The following is a 15,606-nucleotide window of genomic DNA, read 5'->3' as shown; positions in this document are numbered from 1 at the left end:
CGGCTTCTACTTAGCATTTCAAACTGTTGTGAAATTGTGGCGAAAAGTGAAGATGTAACATGAATTTGCCAACTATTTGTTTGCACTACGAGTAGGATAAGTCACTTGTTGCTCATTTTGAGTAACTTGCGGCATTAAATGGATTATGATATCCATAAAGTGAGAGGAGTCATTGGTGAATAAAATGTTTATTCCTTGTTCGCAGGTTTCATTAATTCTTTCCAAAATAACATCTTCTTCAGTTGTTTGCAACTCATAATATTTTAAATTATTATGATTTAATTTTTTTTAACTATTCAAGGCTGTATCATCCTTAAAAATTTTGCAACTATTACAGGAAAGGTTAACTCCGGCGAAACTACAAATAGCAATTTCGCGAAGTTCCCTTACTTCCTCTAATTGTCAAATAAGTTGTTCTATACATTTACGACAGTCCTAATGAAGAATTGTAATATTATGTATGTGTACTCTCTATATCAGCAGATTTTTTTGATCATTTTTTATATGTTAACTCTGATAAAAAAATATATATATAAAAAATTTATTTTCCCTCACAAATAAACCAGTGCACATAATATGTCTTATTCATAAACCTTATGAAAATATTGGAATAGCAACAAAACCTTAACCTTTTAAGCAATGTAAAAAGGCCTTATTTAAGGCATTTTAGGCCTTTTTAAAGAAGGTAATGATAGCAAAAAAAATGAAAGTAACAATGTAAAATTAAGGTTAAAGTAACTATGGAATTTTTAAACTTAACTATACAGGTCATTTATGAGGTCCTGTGATCTTTAAATATAAACATTATATTGACACAAGTTTACATTTACAAAATTATTGTTACAAAATTAGATTTAAATGTTAAAGGCTATACATAATAAGCAATGCTAATACAGTTCAACGACACTAAACCCTCTGTATGTTATTAAATTGGTTTAATATGAAATAGTATAAGAAAGAGTCAAAATTTATTATAATATTGCTAAAGAAAGTTACAATTAATAATGTTCATTAAATATAAATTAGTATAATGATAAAATAGATTTTTTATAAAAAATCATCATTACTTAAGCAGATACGTGAATTCTAACTTATCATATTAGATCTGAATTTAGATTAGGTTTTAGACAGGTAATATTCGGTACAATATCCTTTCGCTAATATATGATGTAATTTCCTAAGGAATATATCAGCTTCTGATATGAACATATAGGATCTAAATAGAGTTGTAATCTCATAGGAAAATAAAATGACGTCAATTTTAGCACACCCAAATACGTTTGATATAATGAGATTCTTTAGAATAAAAAAATTCACAGAGTAAACAAAGACTGAAAAATTCAGCTAATTATACTACACTAACTCTAAAGAACGCTAATATTCATATTCGCCCGATTCTGTACTTTTCTAGTATTTTTTTTTTAAACTTACAAATAGTAATTTTGTTTAAATTGCAAAGCAATATTTAATAATATTCTAAATAGGATTTCTGAAAATCACGATATTTTTTTTAATCAAATTTAGCAAATTACCTAAAAGACTTCTTTTTGTTTAAAAGCTGTAATTTAGCTTTAAATCTAATTAAATTAATATTTAAAAGACATTCGCATTACCAATATATTTATTTATTTAAGTACGGGAAAGCTCCATTAGTTGTTATAAAAATCAGTTTGATTTACATTCAAATAACAATCTAAAAAAAATTAATTGATATACCAATGAGAAAACAAAAAATAGAAATCTTACTCATTGTAACCTGGTACATAAGCCCTACAAATACTATCTAATTAAATTATTAACAATAAAATATACATAATCTTAATTATTATGAACAAGGCAATCCCTTAGCTAATTTAAAGATAAGAGAACAGGGCAGTCCAACGTGCCATTAACAAGTTTAAACATGAACATATATGACAGACATCTCTCTGTAAGCACTAAGTGACGGCAAGCTTAACCGTTGTTCCATCACACTGTAATCATGGTTCTCCATTCTCATGCTCTCCCTAAAAGCACATACTCTAAGAAATTTATGTTGAACACGTTCCAAGAAAACTGCGTGATTTTAAAAATATGGTGACCACACAACTGAGCAGTATTCCAAGACAGGCTCTACTAACGCACAGTAGACCAATCTGATAGCCCTCACTGAATAAGACTGGTAATTTCTTAGAACAAAATCAAGTATCTTTGAGCCTCTTATATATGGCTAACGTGCTATTCAAAAGGACACCCAGCTTCTAATTGGTAGTCACACTCTAAATTGTTGTACCATTAATGGAAAAGGATGATGAGAACCCATTCACTTTTTGCATAACATACATCAAATAGACATACATCGTATCGACCGGCAGCATTGTCGTTTCGCTCCGTAATTGCTCACAGTTTTAGTGTGTTAAGATTAATAGCAGAAATAAGAAATTATCACTAGTAGTGCTTTGTAAGACTGCCAATCCAACGCCATATGTTGTTACTTGATTAGTGAACAGTAAATGTGTTAAAAGGGTGATTTAAGTGCAAACAATAGACCAAATATGTCTATATGTGTTTTTTGTGAGGAATCTATACCATCACGAAAAAAACTGCCATGTAGTGAATGTAAAAACGCTTCGCATATCAACTGCGTTTACAAGTCCGTCGATGTTGCCAATTTGATTTCTGAAGTAAGAGGTTTATCCTGGAAGTGTGATGAATGTGTTTCAAAATGTATTTCCATTGACCAATCACGTTTAAAACTTCTCGTAAATGAGCATGTACAATCATCACTGGCTTCTATTACTGCTGCTTTTGAATCCCTAAAATCTGATTTAGTTACTGTAATCTCTGAGAAGATCTTAAGTGTCAAGTCGGCGACTACTGCACCGGTGAGCTATTCAAGTATAGCAAAAAATAACACTCAACCTGCTGTCTTGGTAGTGCCAAAGAACCAAGCCCAGACCAAGGAAGATATAACCCATCGAATTAACCCATCGGAATTGAATTTACAGTTAACCAAAGTAAAAGCGGTTAAAAATGGTTCCATTATCGTAGGCTGTAAAAGTCAGGAAGAAAACAAAAAGTTTAGAGAGATGGCTCAAGAAAAGTTAGCTGATTCCTATGAAATTAAGGAGCTTCACGGAATTAGTCCTAGGGTTCGTATAGTAGGTTTTAGGGAAAATTATAATAATGATTGAATAATTTCTTAATTTAATTAAACAAATAAATAAAGATGTATTTTTTTCTGAATCCATATGTAATGTTTTTAAAATATGTACGACAAAAAAAAGTGACAAGGTATTTCAGGCTGTTGTTCAATTAGATAGAGCGACATATGATAGGATCATAAAGGTGGGCACTGTTTTTGTGGGATATGATGCGTGCTCTGTATTTGATGGTGTTGAAGTAAATCGCTGCTTTAACTGTAATGAATTTAACCATTCTTCAAAAAATTGCATTAAAACTCAAATTTGTCCCAGATGTAGTGAAAATCACTCAGTAAAAGAATGCAAATCTTCCACATTAAAATGTTCTAATTGTATTAATCATAATTCTTATAATCGTGGCAACACTGTCAAATCAGATCATGGTGCTTGGGATATATCGGTATGTTCGGTTTTCAAGAATGCGTGTGCAAAACTACGGGCAAATATTCTCGGCCAATAGCAATTAATCGATAATTTCATAGGTCAAGGTGCTGCTTCTGTACCTGCCCATATAACGATTTTGAACTATGCTCCTGCATTGACCCCGCCCGTATTGATGGCGCCTACTGCGAGCAACCAAAATTATTATACTGCACCGAGTACCGGACTTAGTAAGCGCTTTTTGATCTATTATCAGAACCTACGTGGCTTGAGAACAAAGACTGCAGATTTATTAAATAGCACCTCTGCGTGTTGGTATGATCTAATGGCGCTTACTGAGACATGGCTCGATTCGTCAATATCTGATGATGAGGTGGTTGCGGCTGTGTACAATGTCTTTCAAGCCGATAGAGATTTTCTAAATACGGGAAAATCACGAGGTGGGGGCTGTCTGATAGCCGTTAATAAAAAGTTTAATGCTTTTAAAATAGATGTAAATCAAAGTGTTGATCTTGAGCCCGGTATAGATATTGTTGGTGTTAAGATTGTATTAGATTTCTCGTCAATTTTAGTTTTTGCTGTATATCTTCCTCCTCCAGTATCTCCTGAAACTTTGGAAAATCTGTTTGAGTGTCTAACATCCCTTGACTGCATTTTTGGTAATAATATTTGCATATTGGGTGATTTTAATCTACCTAATTACGTTAACTGTAACAATTCTCAAGATAAGCATATTTTAATACTGCAAAACTTTATAACTTTTCTTAATTGCAATCAAAGCAACTCTATACAAAATTCAAATAACAGAATTCTTGATTTGGTCATAAACAATAATGAAAATTGCATAGTGGAAAAATCTTTGGATCCGTTGTTAACCGAGGATACTCACCATCCTGCTCTTGATATTTCGTTAAAATATTGCCACTCTATGAATTTTAAGCGTAAGACACTTTTTAACCTACAAAATGCATTTAACTTTAAAAAAGCTAATTTTCCTAATTTATATGATGCCTTTTCAAAGACTGATTGGTCATTTATGGAAGCTACGGTTTCTGTGGAGCATCAGTTTAAGGTCTTTTATGATTTAATATTAAAGGAATTGGACAGTTTTGTACCAAAATATCCTAATATACCTAGGAGAAATTTTCCACCTTGGTTCACAAATAGTATTATAAGGGATATAAAGCTTAAGAGTTTTCATTACAACAAATTTAAAAAATATGGAAGAACCCGATGATATAAACACGTTTAAATTGTTACGCAATAAATCTAAAAGAGATATATCTAAATCTTACTATCAATACGTTTCAAATGTGGAAAGCAGTATCATAAATAATCCTAACAAATTTTGGAGTTTTATAAAGAATAAAAAAAATACAAGAGATATTCCTAAAGATATGTTTTACAAGGACACTTCTATAAAGGGCACCCTTGAAATAGTTAATTCCTTCGCTGACTACCTTAAACGATCTTTTTTAAATAATAATTTACACCCTAATTCTCATCATACCCCAAATAACTCTCTTAATATAAATATTTCTTGTTTTTCAGAACGCGAAGTACTCAATGCTTTAAACAAATTAAAACCTAAATTTACAACAGGACCGGATCTTATTCCTGCATTTATTATTAAGGACTGTAGGCATATACTTGTAAAGCCTTTACTTGTTTTGTTTAACAACTGTCTTTTATCGGGGTCTATTCCCGCATTATGGAAAGTTTCCAAGGTTTGTCCTGTATTTAAAAAAGGTAATAAGTCCGATATATGTAATTATAGACCTATATCTATAATTTGCAATTTTTGTAAAGTTTTTGAATTTTTAATTCACGATAGAGTTTTTCCGTTAACCAAAAATATTATTATTCCCCAACAGCACGGATTTTTTAAAGGAAGGTCTACGAGCACAAACCTTTTGCTTATAACTCAGAATATTGCTGAGGCAGTTGATAATGGGGAACAGAAGGATGTTATATACCTGGATTTTAGCAAGGCTTTCGATCAATTGAATCATAGTTTAATTGTTGATAAGCTTAGTAATTTTGGATTTTCAGCTGTCTCTCTTCAATTGTTTCGCTCATATCTATGTGGTAGAAGTCAGTACGTGGAGTTATACGGCGAAAGGTCAAGCTCCTATGATGTAGTTTCTGGTGTCCCGCAGAGATCTGTGCTTGGACCGCTACTGTTTAACTATTTTATTAACGATATTGGTGATAAATTGGATTGCGATTTTTTACTTTATGCAGACGATATCAAGTTATATAATAAAATAAAAAATCTCGCAGATTGTCATAGATTGCAGTATAATCTTGACTTGGTAAATGCTTGGTGTGTAGAAAATGGTCTAAAGTTGAATGTTTCCAAATGTAATGTTATGACATATACCAACAAATTAAAATCGTTATTATTTAACTACGCTTTAAATACGACTACATTAATACGCACAAATTCTTTTAAAGACTTGGGCGTGTACTTTGATACCAAACTGTCTTTCTCATACCATATTGACACAGTAGTCTCAGAAGCGTCAAAATCATATGGATTTATTTATAGGAGCACTAAGGATTTCAGAAATCCAGATGCCATAAAAACATTATATTTTGCATATGTACGATCGCGATTGGAATATGCTTCGGTGATATGGTCGCCGGCTTATAATGTACACATTAACAATCTAGAGCAAGTGCAAAGGCGCTTTTTAAAATACTTATGTTTTAAGTGTGATAATGTATACCCACCTCACGGTTTTCCACATGATGATCTGCTCCAACGTTTTAATATTTGCTCCCTAGAAAATCGACGAACCTTTTCTGCTCTTATGACATTGCATAAATTACTTAATTATCTAATCGATAGTCCGCCATTAGTGTCAAAATTATATTTTTTTGTGCCTCGTCTCAATAATAGACATCATACCACGTTTCATCTCCCTACTCCTAGAACAAATCTACTTAAATTTTCACCAATTTATACCATGTGTAGTATTTACAATAATGATGCTCATTTTGACATTTTCAATATTACAAAGGAAGCCTTATGTCGCTCACTTGAACACTAAGCCACAAGTAACCTGAGTTTGTATTAAGCTATTTTTTGTAAATAATATAGCCATTTCCGTTAATAAAAATTGAGGTTTATAGTCAGCACATTAGGTTTTGATCGTTTTTGTTACTTATTTTCTATGCCTCTTATTACTTTTTATGTAATTTTTTAGTTAGTTTTAGTTAGCTTAGAAGATTTTTGTAACAAGTTATATACATTTTTCTTAGTTAGCATAAGTTATATTTATGTATTTGAAGGTCTTTCCTGCCTTGTAGATGGGTATTTATTTACCTGTAAGGCTTATATTATAAAATAAATAAATAAATAAATAAATAAATAAATAAAGCTAATAGACACGCATTTCTTTATGTTAAGATTCAGCTGATTTTTCGTACACCAAATACACTATCTTTTAAGATCTTGTTGCAGGAGTGCCTGGTCTAATGAACTAATAACAAATAGTGACCGCCTTGAGAAACACCTGAATTGACGTATATGATACCAGACAAGAAACCACCAATACATGCTGCACACCACCAAACAATAAAGTAGAGAACCACAACACCAGCTGCCAATGAAAACCCAGACCCACCAACTTTCCCAATAGAATACGAAGATTAACCCGATTGAACGCTTTGGAAAAGTCAGTATATATAGAGCTTCTTGCTACTTGATAAATCATGGTCTCTTCTAAATGTTGTAAAACCATTACATTTTATTTCACTGTCTAGGAACTGTTCGCTTAAATTACTTTGTACCAAAAAAATAATATCGTTGGGATGTTTTTTTCGTCGTTTTGATTTAACAACTGGCAATCCATTAGGATATCTGATAACCTACTCCACTTCACCTTCCCTCACTCTGGAATTTGGTAGTTCCCTGGCATAGTTGTATGCCTCACGCTATATTTTAGTTTGGTCACTAAAAATCTTAAACATAAGTGTTTGAGTATTTTTTCTACTTTAAGTGCTGCTTTAACGATTTTAACACTACTGGATATAACTTTAATGGGTCCAGGCTTTGAATTGTGAGCTCTGAATCCAAGCTTTGAACTATGGTTAATTTCCCCAAACATATCACTTTCGAAGCCGCCTCATGCTGCAGTCCTAGTATACTTAGGACTTTTCCGACCTTGGTTTTATCATACTCAATACGCTGATATAACTGAGGAAATGCATATTCCGGTACATTGTATACAATTAGGTTTTTGGCTCTAATGGTTCTCTTACTCACTTTATGCAAAATAGTTTCAGAAGAGAATGATGATTTGTCTTTTTCCAGAGCTGAACTTTTTATTACTTTTAAAGAACTTTTTTCTTCCTCCAATATTGTCATCTTTCTTAACATAATTGAAACACTCTTGAAAGCATTCCTAGTAGTCTCACAGAAATACATATGAACAGCGCGCACTCAGGTATAGCAATAAATGCCTGTAGTCTGTGCCTTAATCCACCGCACGGTGGCTATAATTCGAATTTGATGCTCTGAGATAACAAAAAAAGATACGAATCTCTCTAAAATACAGAGTCCAAGGCGATTGATGCAATATCGATATAACAGCCCAGCCCCAGTACAGACTGGACGTAAATTTTCGGTGATCTTAATTTGTCCGTCCGACTGCTAAAAAGGGCTGGGATTCTAAAATCACGATTCGACACGATTACTCGATATGACTGATTCTAAATAAAATTTTCAGTCGTGTCTTGCGGATTGCCACTTTTTTAACGATTTGTCGACGACACGCTTGGGTATATCGTAAACACCAGACGATATAGCTTCTTCCTTTTTTAATACGTGCATAATGTGACAGCATCCTTTTTTAAACGTATTTGTTTCATTTATTGTTTACCAATAGTCAAACCAGGCATTTTTAGTTATTATATATATTATGTATGATCTCAGGTTTTAATTAGTATATCAAGAAACTTTCTTAAACACAACTAATAGATTTAATTCGACCCTATTTTCCACAACCTTCAGTTAATAATAGAGGCAGAGGAAATAGAGTTACCATTGAATGGGCAGTTTTAGTATGTCAAGATTTTATGCCACAGATTGTTACCAAAGAAGCATTGGACAAGTTTTAAATTTGGAATTAGCGAAAATACCGAAAGTCGTTAAGTTCATAAAATTGCTGAAATTATTGACAATTACCTTGCTGACCGATTCATTAATTTTTCAAATATAAGAGATTAGAGAAATTAATAAATTAACATTTATAAAGAGATCCAATTTCCCTTGGGTTCTAGGTCCTATTGATTGCACACATGTTGCCATTAAAACTAAAAGTTAATAAACACAACAAGTTTTTGTGATTTTGAATGAATTCAATTATGATTTTCCAATGGATAGTGGTAGTTTTAAACGACCATTTTTTATTTTAAAAAAATAATATAGGCATATATTTAAATAAAAAAACTCGAAGGCGAAAAAAATTAACAAAATAAATGAAAATTCTTAGTGTTTATCAATAGAAAAGATAATTGACGTTTCCATCGGTCAAATATTAGAGAAAAAAATAACAAATATATACCAAGAATTAAATCGAATAGAAGGAGTTTAGCTGACGATTGAAATTTAGAATCACCCTTCTCGTCACGACTGAGTCGCGATCGAATTCGAAGTCGTGATCGTATCGAGATCGAGTCGTGATTTTAGAATCCCAGTCAGTAGGATTCATGCTGGCCGCATCAAGACATCATCAGCTGTGCCGTGTGATACTGGGCTGGGATTCTAGAATCACGACTCGATCTCGATACGATCACGACTTCGAATTCGATCGCGACTCTGTCGTGACGAGAAAGGTGATTCTAAATTTCAATCGTCGGCTAAACTTGTTTTATTCGATTTGATTTATGTTTCTTGGTATATATTTGTTATTTTCCCTAACATTTGACAGATGGAAATGTCAATTATCTTTTCTATTGATAAACACTAAGAATTTTCATTTATTTTGTAAATTTTTTTAAACGCCTCGTTTTTTGTTTGTTTAAATATATGCCTATCTAATTTCTTTGAAATAAATAAATGTCGTTTAAAACCACCACTACCCATTGGGAAATAATAATTGAATTCATGGAAAATCACAAACACTGGTTATGTTCATCCACTTTTGGTTTTAATATGGCAATAATCAATAGGACCTATAACACCAGAGAAATTGGATCCCTTCATAAATGTTAATTTATTAATTTGTCTCTCATATCTTATATTTGGAAAATTAATGAATCGGTCAGCAAGGTGATTGTCAATAATTTCAGCAATTTTATAGACTTAACGACTTTCGGTAGTTTCGCTAATTCCAAATTTAAAACTTGTTTAATGCTTCTTTGGTAACAATCTGTGGCATAAAATCTTGACATACTAAAACTGCCCATTCAATGGTAACTCTACTTCCTCTGCCTCTATTATTAACAGAAGGTTTTGGAAAATAGGGTCGAATTAAATCTATTAGTTGTTGTGTTTAAGAAAGCTTCTTGATGTACTAATGAAAACCCTGGTATGACAATTGGTAAACAATAAATGAAACAAATACGTTTAAAAAAGGATGCTGACACATTATACACATATTAAATAAGGAAGAAGCTATATCGTCTGGTACATACGATATACCCAAGCGTGTCGTCGACAAATCGTTAAAAACTAGGCAATCCGCAAAACACTCACGATTGAAAATTTTATTTAGAATCAGTCATATCGAGTAATCATGTCGAATCGTAATTTTAGAATCCCAGTGCTGGCACGCTTCGTGAAATGTTGCTGTGAAATGCTAAGCTGGACGACAAAACATCCCAAAGATCACATACACGGTAAATTTGCAAAAGCGAAAAACCAACCTATGCACCTTAAATAAATATTCATTTTGAATTAAACACGAAAAACATGGTCCATAAATTAATTGCTTTTATAATAAGACATCTCATGATAGAGATCTTGTTCCTAGAGAAAAATAAAAAGGCAAATAAGTATTACTGTAAGAAGTCACTCTAACAAAAAGTATGTTACCCAAACGATATCTTCACAAAAGTAAACATATGGGTAAGGACGTTACTTCAGTAACTAAAAATTCAGTGGAAACTATAACCTATTTGCTGCCAGATATAATTGTAGATATCCTAATAGTTTGCATTTTTTTCGTATAATGTGAAATTTTAAATGGCACTATTATTTAAAACTGGTTATTCTTGTAGTCTGTCTTACCACCACTCGATCATTCTACTCTTTACATTTTCTAAAATTCTGTAAAGAAGGATTTGGAAAAACTTATATTCACTAAAACTCATAACAGATAAGCAACTTAAGTTCTAGAGATCAAAAATTATAGCTTTTTAGAAAGAATTTATTATGAGATGAATAAAGGTGAGACATTTGCAGCAGTATTATGTCATCTGTTCAAGGCATTCGATTGTCAAACCTTGATTTTCAAAATGAAGTAAGGTCTGCCCTACTGGACATTAAACCTCGGGTTTCTCAACGCTGTTCTGAAAGTCGTTTTTTTCCCACTATACATTAGTAACTTTGTATTTCTTAAAAAAGTTTTATATCCAGAGAAAAGCATCCCATCAGGCTTAAGGGCCGTCGAGTAATGAAAATACTGTTTAACCTTTCGCCTTATTACGAAAGTTAAAAACGCACTAATCCTTCCTATTTTTTATGTCTTTCTAGGATGCACAGCATAAGTTATAATTGTCCCTAAATATTACATGTGTGTACTAGGCCTAGTGCTGAAGAAATCTATTATGTAAATTACGTATTTGCCTTTGCCGCTTGTTGGTGTATATATCGTGTACAGATCAGGTATTGGTCGGTTTTTTCTGCAAGTACGTCGATAACATAATTACGGCTGTTGCAGAGTCCATATCTAAATAAATTCATAATTTGGTTATAAATTTCCATTAAAAAATAGGGTTTTAGCAAATTAAAACTAAAACCGAAATGTATCTACTATTAAACATAACATATAAAGTCCCTTGTGTTAACTGTACAGATTGTTATATGGGTCAAATGGGAAGATATCTAAAGCAAAGATTATATGAGCATAAGAATGACTAAGAACTTTTTGATTAAAATATCCAACGGCCTTGGTGGATCACAGTATCAATACAGGACGTAATTTTAATTTTAAAATATTATGAAAAAAGTCTTTGACTAGAATTGATATGTATTAAACAAGAATCTAACTCTAAAGACCAAAGAACAGCTGCCTTCGCAATGTATACTTTAATTTATTGGGCCGCAAAAAAAACAAAAAATATATTAGCAGGTATATCTGAATATCCTCAAGATAAAATACCCTCCGTTATTTCATAATTAAAATTATGTCCTGTATTAATTCTGTGTCCTGCAATATTTCGTGGAGAGAGAATGATTGAGTTTTTTTTATCCTTATCCAGGAGCGCCGCTATTTTAGGGTATTTTTTTACCGCCAGAGTGAATCTTGGGGGTAAATATCTATTAAAATAAATATTTTTAGTTAACCAGAAAACAGTTAATGATTTAAAAATTAAATTAGAGCTTAGCAAACAAAACTAAGCTAACAAAAAAAAATTTTTTTTTTGCTAACATTTATTGAAATAGCCTATTTGAATTAACTAATCTAAATTAATTATCCAAGGCAACGAATTTTGAGGGCTAAATTATTACTGGTAAAGAAAAAATTAATAGTAGATGACATTATATGTAATAAACACTTAAACAACGGAATAAATTGCAAAATCTATCACATAAATTGCAATTCAGTTTTGCCCCAAGTCACGTACAACATTAACGTGTTACAGTGTAACGACATTCAACTCATATTCTTGGCAATAAGTGACCTTACTTATTATATTATAAATAAACGCAAACCCTTTCTACGAAATATTTCCACAATAACTAACCAGGAGATGAAGCATAATGTTAAGATGCTTGGTAAACAGCCCTTTGTATAGTGGCAACCCTTTAATAACGATAAAGGGGAAAAGGAAGTTTGCTGCTAAATCTCTTAACTTGCTGCCAAATAAGGCTTTGTTGTAGTTCTAAGGGATTAACGCTGAAGCGCCGAAATAAATTTCTCTTAGTGTCTATTATATTATATGTAACTTAAATACTTTAATACTTTTAACTTATAACTTATAACTTTAATAGTGTTGATTGAATATTTGGGAAGATGCGCAATATTATGGATAAAAATCTACCTGACAATGGGATGGCGACACCGTCGCATCGCTCTCGATGAATCCGAGAATTTTGCTAAAGGCGTGTGCCAACCGCTACGATTCTGCTTGCTTTGCATCATTCACCCTGCAAAACTCGTGCGCTTCAAGTTAATATTTATTAATGTTCTTAACAGGTGTATTTCGAAACATTATTTAAATGTTTGTGGACATTCTGGGTAATAAACAATAATTTATTATCTTTAGTAGGATTCTCTTGCATAATATACACATTTATGCTGGCAATAAAGCAAAATAAGTGTTGTTTATAGGGGACGTTATAATAAAAAGAAACAAAAACAATAATGTAAGTTTCTTTAAATCCCAGGATTTAAATCAAATACTTATTGAGTGGTTCAAACCCCTGGACATATGGATATTTTTTGTAGGGGAAGTCACTGCTAGATAATCAATGGATATGCGAAAATCATTTTTTGACAAATTATGTTTACATAAGAACATACAAAATAAAACTACTAGGAAGAAATGTACAAAAATGTGATATCTTGGCAATGTTTATATATAATTCTTAGATTTTTTGTTCACTTATTTAGAGGTTCACTTATTGTAGAATTTTTACAAAATATGTAGTTATAAATTTTGAACAATAATTAATAATATTTTAGTTCTGAAGAACAGATCTTAAGTACTCTGTTACTCACGCATCAACAAATAACTATAAATATAAAAAATATACACAAATAACCCAAATACAATCATATGAAACCACTATGTTCTATTTATCACAATTAAACGAAGATCTTTGTTTGGTTTAGCTTGTTTCTTATAGGTATTTGCAAGCAAATAGGGTAGAAAAAAGGTTCTCTTTCACCAGAAATTCCTTTTTTTATATACGGTACGGTACATTAGTACGGTACAGTTCAAATTAAACAAGTAAATCTCATCATAAAATAACAAATAATACACGTAATTTTAAAACAATAACATCTAAACAGCACCGTTACAACACAATAAACAAAACAATTAACAATCCAAAAAAACTATAATAACCGTCATTCAAACTAATCCGACCAACGGAGTTATCTATATATAGTTTTCATAATTAAGAAAGAACATTACAAAGAAATCTATATATTGACGTCCAATGTTACTATAAAAAACCGAATGGGTACTAGATAGCGGTACTCATAGTAACTTTAAAATATTTTTTTAAAACATTTTAAAGTTACTGGGGGTACAAACATTAATTTTCTGGATGTACTGGGTATGTCCTTCTAATAAATGTCTGGAGTTAATAATGACAGTTTTGTTGATTATCATGCCCATTTAAATAAAACTTATACTCATTACTGAGGCGAATATTTTCAACTAGTCGAGGTTCTGCCATAATCATTATTTCACAAAACTGATAAAGAGAGAAGAATTTTCTAAAGAAAGCCACATTTCTATAATATCATTGGAAAGCATTTGATAAGAGCTTCAGGATTATGTATCATTTGACCTATATCTTTCTATTTAAGATTTTAGGATAAGGGTTGTATCTGAGTCTGTCCAAATGTATCACTCTGGATACACTTTCCATTGTAATGGCTGCCTTGTTTTTTCTTATGGGTCATATTAAAGTTTTGCAATTTTGAATAGCCCTTTTAATTACTTTTTCAACAGGGATATATTCACGTAATTTTGGTAAGAGCTCCGTGAGCGAAAGGTATATAATTTTATAGGGGTGATCCTAAATACTCGTTACAAATACAAGATATCTCATTAAAAAGGTAATTAAAACTGCTATTCAAACTGCAAATGGCCAATATAGCGCCGACAAGAAAAAACAAAGTTGATGATGGCTCTCTAAAGACAGAACGTTGTACTTTAAATTTAAAGTTGTCATCGTATAGGGAAGAAAAAGTGGTCACAACAGTGGTGGCTGCTTATTAGGTTTGCAGGTTTGCGCAACCCCCCAAAAAAAAAGACTTAAAAAAAAGGAAAAATATATATTTTTTTATATTATAGCATCTTTTGTAAATTGCAATCAAGTATTAATTTAAAACTTTACCAAAACACCCTTAAAAAAACAATTGTTTCCTATACTACATCGCGTCGCATCGAGATCGCTGACGGACGGTCGGCAGTGTGCACACAAACTGCAAACCACTCGATTATATTACGGCGTATTGTAAAGTTGCATACGTCGGAGGAGGCGGCTATATTGTTTCTCATAAGGTGCGTGTGGTTGCAAGAATAGTGCAAACCTTGTTTATTTTACCGACAAATTTAATAAAATCCGATCATTGATTTAGTTTATGGCGCGGTACGTTGTTGTGTTTTTATGTGTTGAATTAATTTACTATTTTGTAAACATAATTTATATAAATAAATTTTAATTTAAAGCTTTAGTGGTAAAGTGGAATTCGGTGCAAAGTTTAATTGCAGAGCCGTTCTGTAGCCGATCATTAAATGATAAGGCTGTGATAAAAAGACTTGGCAGGCCTACTCCACCTTTAAAAATAGAACAATCTGTGTCTAGCAAAAAAAGGACTTTTATGAGAACGTTTAATCCTGACTTGTACAATAAACATACGTGGCTTTGTGGGTGTCCAATAAAAAATGCTTTGTTTTGTTTTCCTTGTTTATTGTTTGGAGGCGAAGTTTCTTGGACAAAAGTAGGTTTTACTAATCCTAATCACTTAGGAGACCGTATTAAAAAACATTCATCATCGGCAACACAAATGAAGAATGTCGTACAATATTCACTTTTTGGAAGTGTCAATGTAGCGGCCCAATTAAGTAGTGCATATCGTGGAAATATTGACCTGCATAACGAACAGGTAAAACAAAATCGCTATATTTT

General features: G+C 31.9%; 1 protein-coding gene and 1 long non-coding RNA gene across 2 annotated transcripts in view; both read left to right on the top strand.

Moving 5' to 3' along the window:
• LOC126735622 (nephrin-like) overlaps window positions 1–15,606 on the top strand; it is a 1,136,035-nt gene that overhangs the window by 969,187 nt on the left and 151,242 nt on the right. The gene's annotated exons all lie outside the window — the stretch shown is intronic.
• LOC126735642 (uncharacterized) overlaps window positions 1–15,606 on the top strand; it is a 58,023-nt gene that overhangs the window by 36,481 nt on the left and 5,936 nt on the right. Inside the window, exon 2 of the long non-coding RNA XR_007660485.1 lies at window positions 7,021–7,246. This is a non-coding gene — a long non-coding RNA (uncharacterized LOC126735642). The remainder of the gene's footprint in view (window positions 1–7,020; window positions 7,247–15,606) is intronic.

This window comes from Anthonomus grandis, chromosome 4 (genome assembly GCF_022605725.1).
Source record: "Anthonomus grandis grandis chromosome 4, icAntGran1.3, whole genome shotgun sequence".
NCBI lineage: Eukaryota > Metazoa > Arthropoda > Insecta > Coleoptera > Curculionidae > Anthonomus > Anthonomus grandis.
The sequence above is the reverse complement of the archived record's forward strand: the minus strand, read 5'-3'. Positions and strand labels throughout refer to the sequence as shown.